At 40.9% G+C, this 14242-nt stretch overlaps 1 long non-coding RNA gene across 2 annotated transcripts in view; it reads right to left on the bottom strand.

Annotated features, from left to right (window-relative positions):
* The window catches only part of LOC120541424, a 102551-nt gene that overhangs the window by 77332 nt on the left and 10977 nt on the right, over positions 1-14242 (bottom strand). For both annotated transcript variants that reach the window (XR_005636004.1, XR_005636003.1), the window contains exon 3: positions 5953-6063. This is a non-coding gene — a long non-coding RNA (uncharacterized LOC120541424). The remainder of the gene's footprint in view (positions 1-5952; positions 6064-14242) is intronic.

Here is a 14242-nt window from a genome sequence, read left to right as displayed (position 1 = left end):
TGATCTGAAACTGTCCCTAGTGTGTGCTTTGTGTGTGTGCCCTGCGGTGGCCTGGCGCCCTGTCCGGGGTTTGTTCCTGTCTTGTGTCCTGTGCTGGTTGGGATTGGCTCCAGCAGACCCCTTTGACCCTGTGTTAGGATATAGCAGATTGTAAAATGACTGACTGACTGAGCTTAGCTTTCAAGCCTTTCAAATCATATCAGGGGAGTGAATTTCACTTGTTGTTCAGGGAATATCTTGCACTCTGTCAAAGAGAAGGAAGTAGGAGCTGAAATCATGAGATCTACATTGGAGGATGTTGCTATTGTAATCAAATCAAAGCAAATTGTAATCAGATTGTATTGTAATTAAATGCGGTCTAACTTCGTAAATGTATTAATATTGGTTAAATTTATGTCATGAAAATGAATAACTGCATTGTAATTTATATTTTTCCAGTGGAAAAAGTTAACTGACACTTCTTTCATAAACAACAAGGTGATCCATTTATACCAAGATGTCATTTAGACGTATAAGTTCTAGGTTCAGATTTCCTAATGCTCACATGCCTGTGATTCATTTTATACAACACATAAGATATCGTGAATTCTGGGGATAGCAAGTTTATCACTTTTTATCAGCATCCCACTTGATGCACGTTGGTCACTGTCCAATACTGATGAAGGCTTTCTAGAACTTCTCTTCTGACTTCTGGTAAGACATAAGGCAACACATCACTATTGTCTCTAGCCAGGTTTGTGGACTGTTGCAGAGTCATGTTGCATGCTGTTTTGATGTTGGCTTAACACTGGACAATGGCTCATTCACAATTGTTCCAAGATTTTGCACGTTTCTGTTCACAAAAGGACAATGATCTTCCTTGTACCTTTGACAACATTTACTGTCTTTGAGAGATATTTACTTCTTGAATGTTTTGGGCATTTCCCGTATCTTCTACAGCTATTCATTTGACCTTAAAATTAGTTCCAAACATGTGCTGGTTCATTATTCCGTGTTTTTCCCTAAAATCATCAACATTATCTTCTGCATAATCCCTATACTGTACATTTTCAAATTCATACAATATCAGCACAGGATTCAGCTGTTGCCTTTCTGTTTGGGAGCCTTTAATGCTAACAACGACTCTGTCTTGAACAATATTATCATGCTGAATCTCAGACATGGCGTGTTTTCCTATCCTATTTATGTCAGATTAAAAGCTGGCTGTATGTCTGCATGCTTATTGAAAGCACATGTCAGATTTCCCATGTTCATTATGAGTACAAAAGCGCTAAAAGCTTTTTTTTTATGGAGTATCCTTATTGCATAGGTGAAGAATATAAAGTATCCTCTTCTTAATTCTCCTACGATACAAACTGACACTTTTTACCTAACTCTTATCACTCATGGAATCCATTTGGAATCGCCAAGTCTGTTAAATCCCTTGAAGTCTGGAAGCGGCACGTCCAAACTGAACGTTTGCTTTATGGGAAATCACAAATGTATTCATTTTCATGGGATGAGCCTAACATGATATTCATTCATCTAATTCAGGGGTCCTCAATCACAGTCCTGGAGGGCAGCAGTGGCTGCAGGTTTTCCTTCCAACTAGTTTCCTAATTCGAAGACAGGCCTTGCTGATAATGAAACTTGTTTTTGTAACTCTTTGGCTTGTTACAACGTTCATTCATCCATCCATCCATCCATCCATTGTCTAACCCGCTGAATCCGAATAGGGTCACGGGGGTCTGCTGGAGCCAATCCCAGCCAACACAGGGCACAAGGCAGGAACCAATCCCAGGCAGGGTGCCAAACCACCGCAGGACACACACAAACACTCCCACACACCAAGCACACACTAGGGCCAATTTAGAATCACCAATCCACCTAACCTGCATGTCTTTGGATTGTGGGAGGAAACCGGAGCAGACACGGGGAGAACATGCAAACTCCACGCAGGGAGGACCTGGGAAGCGAACCCGGGTCCCCTAACTGCGAGACAGCAGCGCTACCACTGCGCCACCGTGCCGCCCACGTTCATTCATCCAAGAGAAATTTTAATTGCACTGTGGAGTTTCCTTCTCTGAGGACATTATCCATGTGTTTTGTGGACCAGAACAGAATTGAACTTAACGTTCCTTCCAATTCCTTCTCTAAACATTTTTTAACACAGGAAGCATGTTAGCAGGAGAGCTGCTGGTTTATTGGTTATCTGCATTTCATTATGGATAAGAAAACAGGCAACAATTAAAACTGAAATGCTGCTGCTAAAAAATAAAAGGGGCTCTGAATTGTATCAGGCAAGATGACTAAACTTTAGCCCAAAAAACATATTGATTTAGTAGTAAATAAATAGGTTGTAATTAAGAAATTGGTTGAAGTGAAAACCTGCAGCCACTACGGACCTCCAGGACTGTAATTGAGGACCTCTGGACTATAATGTAACTAAAATGTGTCATCTTTGATGAATGAAAGCGCTAACAAGGCACAGAGATAAATGTCAAGTTTCATTATCAGCAAGGACTGAGTTCTAGTTATGGCGCTTTTCCACTGCATAGTACGGCACGACACGGTTCAGTTCAGCTCACTTTTGGGGGGTTTTCCACTGGATATAGTACCTGGTACCTGGTTCTTTTTTTAGTACCACCTCAGTCGAGGTTCCAAGCGCGCCGAACCGTTACCAAAACGTGACGTGTATACTCTGCTGGTCACTGATTGGCTGGAGAAAATCGTCATTACTGCGTCACTGAACTTGCGACACGAGACACAACAGACCCGCTAGATTTTTAGCACAGCCAGTGAAGGTTCGGACGCACCATTTTATTTTAACCAAAAATGGCTGTTTTGTGGTCTATTGAGGAAGTACAGACGTTCCTCTCGTTGGTAGCCGAGGAGCGGATCCAGCGAGAGCTGGATGGGGCGACGCGGAATGAAAAAGTTTTTCAGGAGGTCGTTTGTGGCGCGTTTACGATGATGTCACGGCAGTAGAGGCGGCGCAACTATAACGACACGTGAATAATCCCACCCACTCTAAAGCGGTACTAAACTGCAGTCGAAGCGCAAACCGAGCCGAACTGAGCCGAACTAAGGTGAGCTGTACTGAACCGTACTGTGCCATACTATGCAGTGGAAAAGCGCCATTAGGAGACTGGCTGGAATGAAAACCTATAGCCACTGCAGCCCTCCAGGACAATGGCTGAAGACCCCTGATGGAAATAATCAAAGAAATCTTAATATAGGAGATTTCAGTTTACTTGTACTTTCATCATCCATCCATCCATTTTCCAACCCGCTGAATCCGAACACAGGGTCACGGGGGTCTGCTGGAGCCAATCCCAGCCAACACAGGGCACAAGGCAGGAACCAATCCCGGGCAGGGTGCCAACCCACCGCAGGACACACACAAACACACCAAGCACACACTTCATCATTTATTCTCATATTTTTGATGGGATTTTGGGGTCTTGTTCAGAAAGTGGATGCCATCTCCTTCTTGTTCTTTGTTTTAGACTGGCCTACCCCTACTACAAACCCTGAACTTAAGATTCGTGTGGGTAAGGCCAGGTACACCAGGGTCCGTAATCTTAAAAATTTAGAGTAGGTGCCTAATCTTAAAATAGTGTAAGGGTGCCTAATCTTAAAAACAAGTGGCATTTTTGGCGTCCACTTTCTGAACAAGAGTCGGATTTTGCACCGTCAGCCATTACACATGTTGTTTAATTTGTAACCAAAAGAATCTTTTGACATCAGTTTAACATTGCTGTTCCTCCTTCATTGCTGGCGTTTTTTGCTCCTGTTCCCATCTCTGTAACTACTTCACTACCCCCCTCTAGTGGTCTCTAATGAGAATTGAGGGACACCCAATGAAAAGGTTACAGAGCCCTTGGAGATATGTTTGTACTTGACAGGTTGGTGGGGCATCACTGGAGATTCCACTTTTGCTGCCAAACCTACACCAGAGAAATGCTGAGGAATGCCACTGGTGCCTTAAGATCCTCACTCGATGCCATGCCTACACATGGCTTACACAATGACAGGCTGCTTAATAAAACTTGATATTCGGAGAGGAGCTGATAATGAAGCTCAGTCCAAGTAGGTCCATTTTATTTTGGTGTCTTAGTCTGAATTTGAATCAATTCATTACATTACGGTTGTGAAAGTCTGTTTTGGGGTGTGACCTTTTCATTGTCTAATTGTCTGTTTGTCTAATTAGACTTTCCTTTAAGTGATTAATGAAGAGAGTAGAGCTCAGAAGTGCAAGAGAACCTACAGTATATTATGGATAGGGAGGGAGTGGAGGCTTAGCTGCATTTTGAATGGCAGATGGATGGCATTTGGGATCCCAAGGACTTCTCATCTATTTCAGCACAAGAGGAACCATACTGACACGACATGCAAAAGGGAATAATTGCATTTTGTTTTCTGCCTTCATGATGTTCAACATCAGGACTGGTCACATACTCCCCAGAAGGAATGCAGTTGTCATCAGTTTTTAAGCACGAGAAGTGCAAGTAAGAGTTTACTGCGTTATGTAATATATTAACAATATAAATACTCCTTTGTTTCTTAACACAACAATATTTTGAGCAACAATAATTTTATAAAGGATCTGAAAAATATCTTGTTAAAGGTCCCGATCAGACAAAACAAATAATAAGGGTACAAAGTTAAATTTGTGGAAGGACTTGCCTAGCAAGTAACAATTTGGTAATGCAAGCAAAAACACTTCTTTTCTGAAATCTTCCACGGCAAACGAGTATAGTACGTGACCAGAGCAAATTTGCCATCTAAAGTATATTATGGCTGGCTTTCCATTCTTCTGCTGTGTAACAACTCTCTCTCTCTCTCAGAGTTTCATATACAAGAGATTCAAGTACGGCCATTAGATATTATTTGTGTATATCCTAAGTGTGCAAAAAATAAAACTATATTCCAAAACAGCACCTTATTTACATAACATGCTGTAACGGACAGCCGGGGGTTCTACCCGGCTTTGATGCCTGCATAAAGGAAGGGAGAGAGTTTGGCTGGGCATTACCTCCCCCAGAACGACAGAGGGCAGTCCCCCTGGCCAAGGATAGTGCCATGGGCTTGGACGTGGAAGCTCAGCCCTGTTTAGGCCCGTGGTCACCACCAGGGGGCGCATGGAAAACTGCAGAGCCCTTCATGGCAGGAATGTGCTACTGGAAGGAGATCATGGGACACCTGGAGCACATCAGGGAGCCACCTCACTCCATTCAGAGAGCCAGAGTCAGGAGGGAGAAGACAAAGCTTGCTGGAGGAGGAGTGGAGATGAAGAAGAAAGAGAGAGAGAGAGAAAAGAAGGAACAGAAGAAGAAAGACAAAGTGCTGTTGTTGTACTGTGTTGCTGTGGGCAATGAGGGAGAAGGACTTTCCCACTAAAATAAAAGTGTGCCGTGAGCTAAAGCTTGTGCTTCATGTCTGTCGGTGTCAGATTTGGGTGGCCGGTGTGCCCACTGCTGGCCACAATGTCTATATCATTTTGGACTACGGATGTTGAAATGTTTCTGGAGCAACATGAAACACGAAAGGAATGAATTGGCAATGTCAATGTCTGGAGAGGCTGCTAAATTATTTGTGCTGCTCTTTTCAATTTCCATCTAATGAATTTGACAATAACATTTTGCTATTTCAATGAGGGCAAGAAAATCGGGTAACTTCCAAGTGCTGAGTTACTACTATGAATGCATGGAAATCATTTCTCTTAAAACACTAAAGTGCTCCTAAATTCTTTCTTCACACTTCTTTAAAAATATTCTCATTGTTATTTCAAAATGCCAGAAATTCCCATTGATATTTTTCCCCATCAAACACAAAGTATTTTCTTGTACCTTTTCTATTATTGAGCGCTTTGAGTAGTGAGAAAAGTGCTATATAAATGCAAAGAATTATTATTATTATTATTATTATTATTATTATTATTATTATTATTATTATTTAATTTAGCCTTACCTGTTTTCCCCAATGGATTCAGAAATGTTCCTCTTGTAGCACCTTAAAGCTCCAACTGTTGCTTCATTGCATTGCCGTGATCCTCATAAAACTCCTCTAAAGCTTTCCCCACTGAAAGAAAACAAATTTTGTTCTTTTATATTTCTTTTCAAAGCAATATTTTCTCTAAAAACAGTGTAGTTACCTGCCTGGCACAGACACAGTGCCTCTGAAAAAGATGGTTCCCTTGATATCATTCATTGACATGCGCATGTTTTGTGTAGGCGGCACGGTGGCACAGTGGGTAGTGCTGCTGCCTAGCAGTTAGGAGACCTGGGTTGGCTTCTCGGGTCCTCCCTGTGTGAAGTTTGCATGTTCTCCCCGTGTCTGAGTGGGTTTCCTCCCACAGTCCAAAGACATGCAGGTTAGGTGCAATGGCGAATTCTAAATTGTGTGTGTGTGTGCACCCTGCAGTGGGCTGGCGACCTACCCTGGGTTTGTTTCCTGCCTTGCGCCCTGTGTTGGCTGGGACTGGCTTCAGCAGACCCCCATGACCCTGTAGTTAGGATATAGCGGGTTGGATACTGGATGGATGGATGTTTTGTGTAAAGCACCTCATAATGTCATCAACACAAAACGCTAAAAGGCCCAAATCACAAACAAAGCAAAGAGACCAAACATTCACCAAAGCAAAAAAGCTAAGAGAGTGCAAAAACATGAATTTCTCTGAAAATATTTGCTGATGCTGATAATCATTCAGGTGTCTGCAAAGTAAGCTATGCACAAGTGAAGGAAGGAGCGAGGATTGAATACCAGCCGGGTGACCATTAGTAGGCATCACATTTAAAGGGACCCCTGAGGACGAGGGTCATTTTGGAATTCTAATCTTACTTTGTTCAGCTTTTTCTCTGCTGTATACAGATGTACCGTAGTCTGTTTTTGTGATTTTTTTCCAAACAATATCAGGAAAGCCTTGTAACTGCTTCGCATTTTATCATTAATCAACCATATAGTACTCTAAATATGCATTTAAATTATTTGGTAAAATGTTCTGTGACATGAGTTGAATTTTATGTGGTGTCTTAAAAATGACAGGCATGAATGTGTGTCTGAGCACACTGGTTAGGAAAATCATTTCTTAAACTTCCACCCTTCTGCTCCTCCTAGTTAAAAAAATCATTTTGATGTTGGTAATCTACTAACAGGCCTCAGAATTCAGTTGACCTAGCAGGGACTATTCTTAACTGTTTTACGTCATGCTTGTCAAATTCTTTTAAATATATACAGAACTAAAAAGGCAATTTTCCCTGTTCCTGCTTGCAGTTAGACTTATTGTGCCTCAGAATTCAGTCTTGGGATCAATTTATCCATCCATCCATTATTCAACCTGCTATATCCTAACTACAGGGTCACGTGGGATCAATTCACTTTTCTAAATGTACAGGTACCGGCCTTAGTAGATGTGATATAAAACTGCACTATTAGTGGATGAGTTTGCTATCATTTTAAATTTGGTTGATGCCTTTATCTGAAGTCCCTTACTGTATAAGTACAGTGATCCCTCGCTATATCGCGCTTCGACTTTCGCGGCTTCACTCCATCGTGGATTTTAAATGTAGGCATATCTAAATATATATCACGGATTTTTCGCTGGTTCGCAGATTTCTGCTGACAATGGGTCTTTTAATTTATGGTACTTGCTTCCTCAGTTTGTTTGCCCAGTTGATTTCATACAAGGGACGCTATTGGCGGATGGCTGAGAAGCTACCCAATCAGAGCATGTATTACGTATTAAATAAAACTCCTCAATGATATACGATATGCTTCCCATGCGGTGCTTCGCACACTTCAAAGCAGCACGTATTGATTTTTGATTGTTTGCTTTTCTCTGTCTCTCTCACTCTCTGACGTTCTCTGCTCCTGACACAGGGGATGTGAGCAGAGGGGCTGTTTGCACAGAGGCTGTTTGCCTAGAGGATACGGACGCTCCTCTCAAAAAATGCTGAAAGACTACTTTCACATTGATCCCTTTTTCTTGTGGCCGCTTTATTGCGGTTCTTCACATACTTAAAAGCCCAACAGCTCGTATTGATTTTTGATTTGCTTTTCTCTCTCTGTCTCTCTCTTTCTGCCATTCTCTGCTCCTGATGCGCACTCCTTTGAAGAGGAAGATATGTTTGCATTCTTTTAATTGTGAGAAAACTGTCATCTCTGTCTTGTCATGGAGCACAGTTTAAACTTTTGACTAAAGGGTGTCATATCTAGAGGGCTCTAATAATGTTTAATAAACGTATTTAGAAGGTAAACAGGTTTTCTATGCTCTAACTGCAAAAATATTAGATTTATAAATAAAGAATCCTACTTTGTGGAAATTCATTTATCGCGGCAGAGTCTGGAACGGATTAACTGCGATAAACGAGGGTTTACCGTACTTGGAGTGCAGGCAGGTTATGTGGTTTCCTTAAGGTAACAGGCAAGGAATGAGGCAGCAGCCTTCTAGTATAAAGTCCAATGCCTTAACCACTACAAATAATGGCAAAGAGTGTGACGATGTTGTTAAATTCAGGAAAAGCAGAAGCTCCTTTTGTGGGTGTTACCCATGCAGATAATAAGACAATAATGAATACTTCTAACTCCATGGCTTGAATAAATGTTTATTCTGAACCAGCCTGGATTTTAAAGGTTATTTTTGACAGGGATTTAACCTTCAATCATCACATTTTTGTGCTTTCTAAGATGTTCTTTCTCAAGCTTCAAAACATTGCAAAACTAAGGTTGTTTCTTAAGCTACAAGAAAAGCATGTTCATTCATTTGTCTCAAGCAAAATTAACCATTGCAATGCTTCCTGGGAAAGCTGTGTGAATCTTTCAGCAGTCATTTCAAAACACAGCAGCAAGGATCATAACAGAAGTAAGAAGTTTGACATTATAACTTGTAGGTGCCGGAGAGGAAGGATAGGCATCCTGGCAGGGATAAAGGAAGGATTTGTGCCCGGGTATGAAGCCATAATGGAATGAGCAGGTGAACGGGCTCACGAGGAGCAGTTCATTCCTTCACATGACAGGTGGCAGTGTTCCTCAAGACTGGACCAGTTTAAAGTGCCCACAAGGTATAATGGGAGTTGGTGTCTGGAAACGCTGCCTTGCTGGGGTCTTTGGAGACTACCAGAGGGCACTGCCTGGTGAGTTCTGCTCTGGTTTTCATAAGACCCAGAAATGTTTCAGAGGACTTGGAAAGGAGACTGGGTCTTGCTTAAAAGAAAGCCTGCTGTCTCACTTAAATCACTTAAAGCGTGGGCAACACTCTTTTGAGGGAGGAAGGAAGAATTGCGAAGTGTTTACTATGCTGTTACTTGTATCTGGAAGGCATTATGTCAAGTAAAAATCCTTTATTTGAACCTGAAATTTTTTGGGTATTGCTGCGTCTGTTATTTCGGGCTCAGTGTGGCCCCCTACTGGTTACAAACTGCAGTTCATAAATCACTTGCTGGCTTCCATTATAGTTTAGAGCTGATTTTAAAACATATAACGTTGTAAATGGTTTAGACCCACCTTTCTTACCTTACAAAACTCTATGAAATTCACTGACATCTCAAGTTGCAACCACTTGTGAAATTCCAAGTATAAAAAATAATTGGCATTAAAGCCAAACATTTAGCTATTGAGCAACCTAAATGCAGAATGATCTACCTAATGTGCCAATATTAGAGAAGCCAAGTATTAAAATCCATACTTCTATTGGAGCTTCTGCTAAAACTCCTCATAATACTCTCTTACGTTGCTTCTCAATTCACTGTAGTAATTGTTTATATTTGAACGTTTATAAATATTTTCTATTTTCTTTCTCTTCTCTGCGTCTGCTGTGCCACTCGATGGACTTCTTTTTAAAAGTCTTCTGTGAAAATTGTCGTATTTGCTCTCTCAGAAAATAAAATTAAAACCATTCTGTATGTATGTATGTATGATATGCACAATTAAGGTTGCAAAAGATTCACGCAGCCTTACCATAAAGCATTGCAATGGTTAATTTGTCTCAAGACTATGTATATTTTGTAAATGTTGCATGTGTTTTTACTTTCTCGTATACAAAGTATAGGGAAAGTATTGTAATCGTCCAAAAATTTGATGTCGAGATTTTGATGAATCTTGATGTTTCTGACCTCCCTGACTTTCTTGTATACGAAATATAGGGTGTGGAACGTGGCCCAGACACAGACAGGCAGACATTGTATTCAGCACCACCACACTTTTATTTACAAGTCTACTATTTACAATTATGCACACAACCCACAAACTCCCCCAAAGTTCAGGCCTCTCTATCCAATGCCTCCTCTTTGTCTCTGACCGCCTCCAGTCCTCTCCTCGCGAGTTCTGTCCTCTTCCACCCGACTCCAGCCATTGAATCGAGGGAGGTGGCCCCTTTTATTCCCACCTGGACGTGCTCCAGGTGCCTCTCGATTATCTTCCATCGTCACTCCCCAGTGTGGCGGAAGTACTGGCTGTGCACCCGGAAGCACTCCAGGTGTCCCTGGTCTTCTTCCCCCCAGCACTTCCGGGTGTGGCAGAAGTGCTGAGGGCCAGAGTTCCTCAGGCATTGGGGCGCCCCCTGGCGGTGACCACGGGCCCCTATAGGGTTGAGCTTCCAATCTTCGTTCCCGTGGTCCCCAAAACCCCCAGGGTGGTCGCCCCCATGAGGTCTGGGGGAGGCGTAAGCCCTCCTCTGGTCCTCCGGGACGTCCCAGCTGGGTACCACCCCCAGCCACCTGTGGCAAGGGAAAGTATTGCAATTGTCCAAAATTTCCATTTCAAGATTTTGATGAATCTCGACATTTTAGACCTTCCTGAATCCGAAAATACTATTTTTGGAATTATGTCTGTGTGTCTGTCTGTGTGTGTGTAAACACGATAACCTGTGAACGGTTTCATTTAAGTCAACCAAATTTTTCATACAAGTATTAGGTACAAAATGTAGCTTTCTATCAACTTTTGGGCTATTTCCATTAACTGGAAGTGGTACTTTATCTTTTATTCATGCAGCTGCAGAGTCCAATTTATTCAACTTTACTTTTATAATAATTGTTGAATATATCATTAATTTCATTTGATTTGTTGTTGATGGTTCTTTAATGTACATAATGTAAAAATGTTATCATTGTCTTGTGGCTTACTCCTCAAATATCCATCCCCATATCTGAGTATACGAGAAAGTCAAGGGGAGACCACTCCCGATTTTTTTCATATGTTAATGCTGTCTTGTTATTGTTTTTTCGACTTTGAGTTTCATTTTACCATTTGTTCCCTGCTCGTGGACTCCTGCTTTTGTTTGATCGGAGTCTGAGATTAGCTTTTTTGTTTTTTTCACATCCATCAACTGTTCATTTCAATTTTTAAAAAGTCCACCTTTAAAAGATGCCACTAGAAACTGATTTAAAAGAAAGTAGCCATGCAGAGAAATGAGGAGCCAGTGCACTTCAAGTGTCAATTGTTCACAGCTGCATGATAATACACAGTAATAGGTCATTTTCACAACCTCTTATGAAGACTATGGAAATGATTAGTGCTTCATGTCACTAACAGCACTGCATCAACAATTCATAGGCATGTCAGATAGCTTCAGTCATATGACTGTTTAGACGTGTTCATCATATTATACTTCTATATACCTGGCTGTCTGAAGAAGTGCTGAAATAAAACCAGACAACAACAAAGTAGGATCTCAACTTCTGCCTGGTACCAGACAATGCTGCTTTTTAAATTCACTCTTCATTCCACAAAGAGCTAACATGATCCATGTTGCCCATGGAATGTCTCCACCATAAACCACAAATGTTTCTTCTTTTGTTACAGTATGCCTCACTAGAACAATAGAAAGCTGACATGAATACTGGCATGATGACATGTGGACTAATGTGTTGTTCTGAAAAACGCAGAATTTTAAAGTGAATCTGTGTTGCTCATTCACAGTGAGAGTACCAGTGGCTCACTTACTGTATCTGATCTCCATATTTATGTATTTCTATGCGTATTTTGTGACATGCTTTTTAATGGTGCTTGACTAATAATGACTTTTGGCCTTTGTGGTTACTGACTGGATGTGCCCAAGACATTTACTTCTCTTGGATAAACTACAGTGATGATTTATGGAAGAATGTATGCCACCCACAACATAATTTTCTTGTTTGTCAGTCCTTATATGTAACAGACTAGACCTCTGATTTGCTTACAGCCCCAGCCAATCAGCACTCTAGGCACCTGTGTGGCTCTTTGATGTCATTCCATAGCATAACCTGTTTTGGTGATGACAGCCTGAGGAGACTGCATTATGAAAATATTTCTTGTATAGCTAAGAGGTCAAAAGAAAATTAACTGATTTAAAAGGGGAATGCACAGGTGTATTCCATCAAAGTCTTTCAACTAAACATATCATACATATCACCTTTATTTAGAAATATAAATCAGGATAATGAGTTTTGTGAGTCACTGTTGGGGAAGTCATTTTTCTTTTTCTCTAGTGCTATAAAGACAGATGGGTGATTAATGTTACTGCATCACAGGTTAAGGGCCTGGGTTCAAAACTCTGTAAGGGTACGAGTTCTGTGGAGTTTGTGTTATTATGGTATTTTCTATTATTATTCTCCTTCTGTGTACACTTGCCCTTTTCTTGTAATTGACTGCTTGAGTGAGGAGTAGCAGCATTTTATACACAGAAAATACAGGTTAGGTTAAATGGAGACTCTAAATTGTCTGTTGAAGAATGTGAATGTGTGTGTTTGTGAGTGTGCCCAGAGACATAGCGACATCCAGGGCTGGATTAAGGTGGGTGCTATTGAAACAGGCCCAGATGAAAACAGACAAGAATTTTCCGGAAGCTGAACCACAAAATAATTCTTAGAATGAAATTTGGAGTCCAACATTCGGACGCCTAGACACAGCGTTACTTATTATACAGTTACTATTGTTCTTTGTGCTGTAACGTAACTATAACATTGTTGTGTTTATTGTTTACCGAAGATTTCAAGTTAATGCTATCAATTTTACGTTAAACAGTTTACTTAATAATTTAGCTGCCTTTTTTTGCAATATCTTGGGGATTTTTGCCACTTTATTATTGTTCGGTAAGTGCCGCTTAGTAAATTTTTCACCTTGAAAGTCAGTTGTACAGTAAAAATCGATGGCTATTTAAATGGTTATCTGTAAAGGTAAAACTAAAAGCTGGCCCACGGGCCCGGCATGGATGTTTAGAATTTTTTAAATCCTCGACAGGATTCTGGTCTATTATGAAATTTAAAAATAGTTGACAAATTTTTACCCTCAAGAGCCTGAGCCTGAGTCACTTTGACCCAATGTCTCAAATTTCATTTTTTCTTACTCTGTTTTGGAAGATAATTGCGAAATTTTGTGTATTTTATTGTTAGGTTTTCTGCATTAAGTGCACTTTTGAGACAATTGCTATTGAATGTTGATGTTACATAGTTTGATGTTAATCTCGAGTTGTTACGATACTACGTCGTTATTATTATTCATGTTCAATAAAGGCTGGCTGGTTGCGTCACAAGCAATTAAGGCTCCTTGGTCGGTCTGAGTGCGCTTGTACGGCGAGTGTCGAATGCACATGCAATGGTGAGAAAAAATAGGCCGTTTTTGCGCTGCAGCATCAGGCCCAATTTCGTCTTAATCCGGCCCTGGCGACATCCCACCCTGGTTTTGTTCCTGCTTTGGGCTCAGTTCTTCAGGTATAGGCACTAAATCTCAACGAAAATGAACGTAACAAGATGGTTAGAAAACTGAGTGGCAGTCTGATCTAACAGCATCCTGCTCTGTGATACTGTGAATTTACCTATCTGTCCTGCAATTCTCTGCTAGTTCACCCAAAATACACTTGTGGCAAAAAACAGCTGAGCCCAGAAGCAATTGGCCAGTTCCCATGAAAATCCAGTGAGAAGTCAAGCAAAATGACACCTTTTATTGGCTAACTAAAAAGATTACAATGTGCAAGCTTTCGAGGCTACTCAGGCCCCTTCTTCAGGCAATCTTTTTTGTTAGCCAATTAAAGGTGTCATTTCTGCTTGGTTTCTCACTACATTCATAGTTGCTAATGCAGTACAACACCCTAGTACTACATGAAAGTCCAAGAACACAAACAGGTAACATGAATTAGAAATCATTACAACATAACATTTTTTTCCCAAATTATTTTTACAATTATTTGTTCTTAGTTTCTGGTAAAACCACTTTTAGGTGTACAGTGCAGGTGGCTTTGTATTGTGACGTGGTGTCATATGGATACTGAATTGAGCCCCGTAGTAGGATA

Source organism: Polypterus senegalus, chromosome 12 (assembly GCF_016835505.1).
Source record: "Polypterus senegalus isolate Bchr_013 chromosome 12, ASM1683550v1, whole genome shotgun sequence".
Lineage (NCBI taxonomy): Eukaryota > Metazoa > Chordata > Cladistia > Polypteriformes > Polypteridae > Polypterus > Polypterus senegalus.
This window is presented reverse-complemented; position numbering and strand designations above follow the sequence as displayed.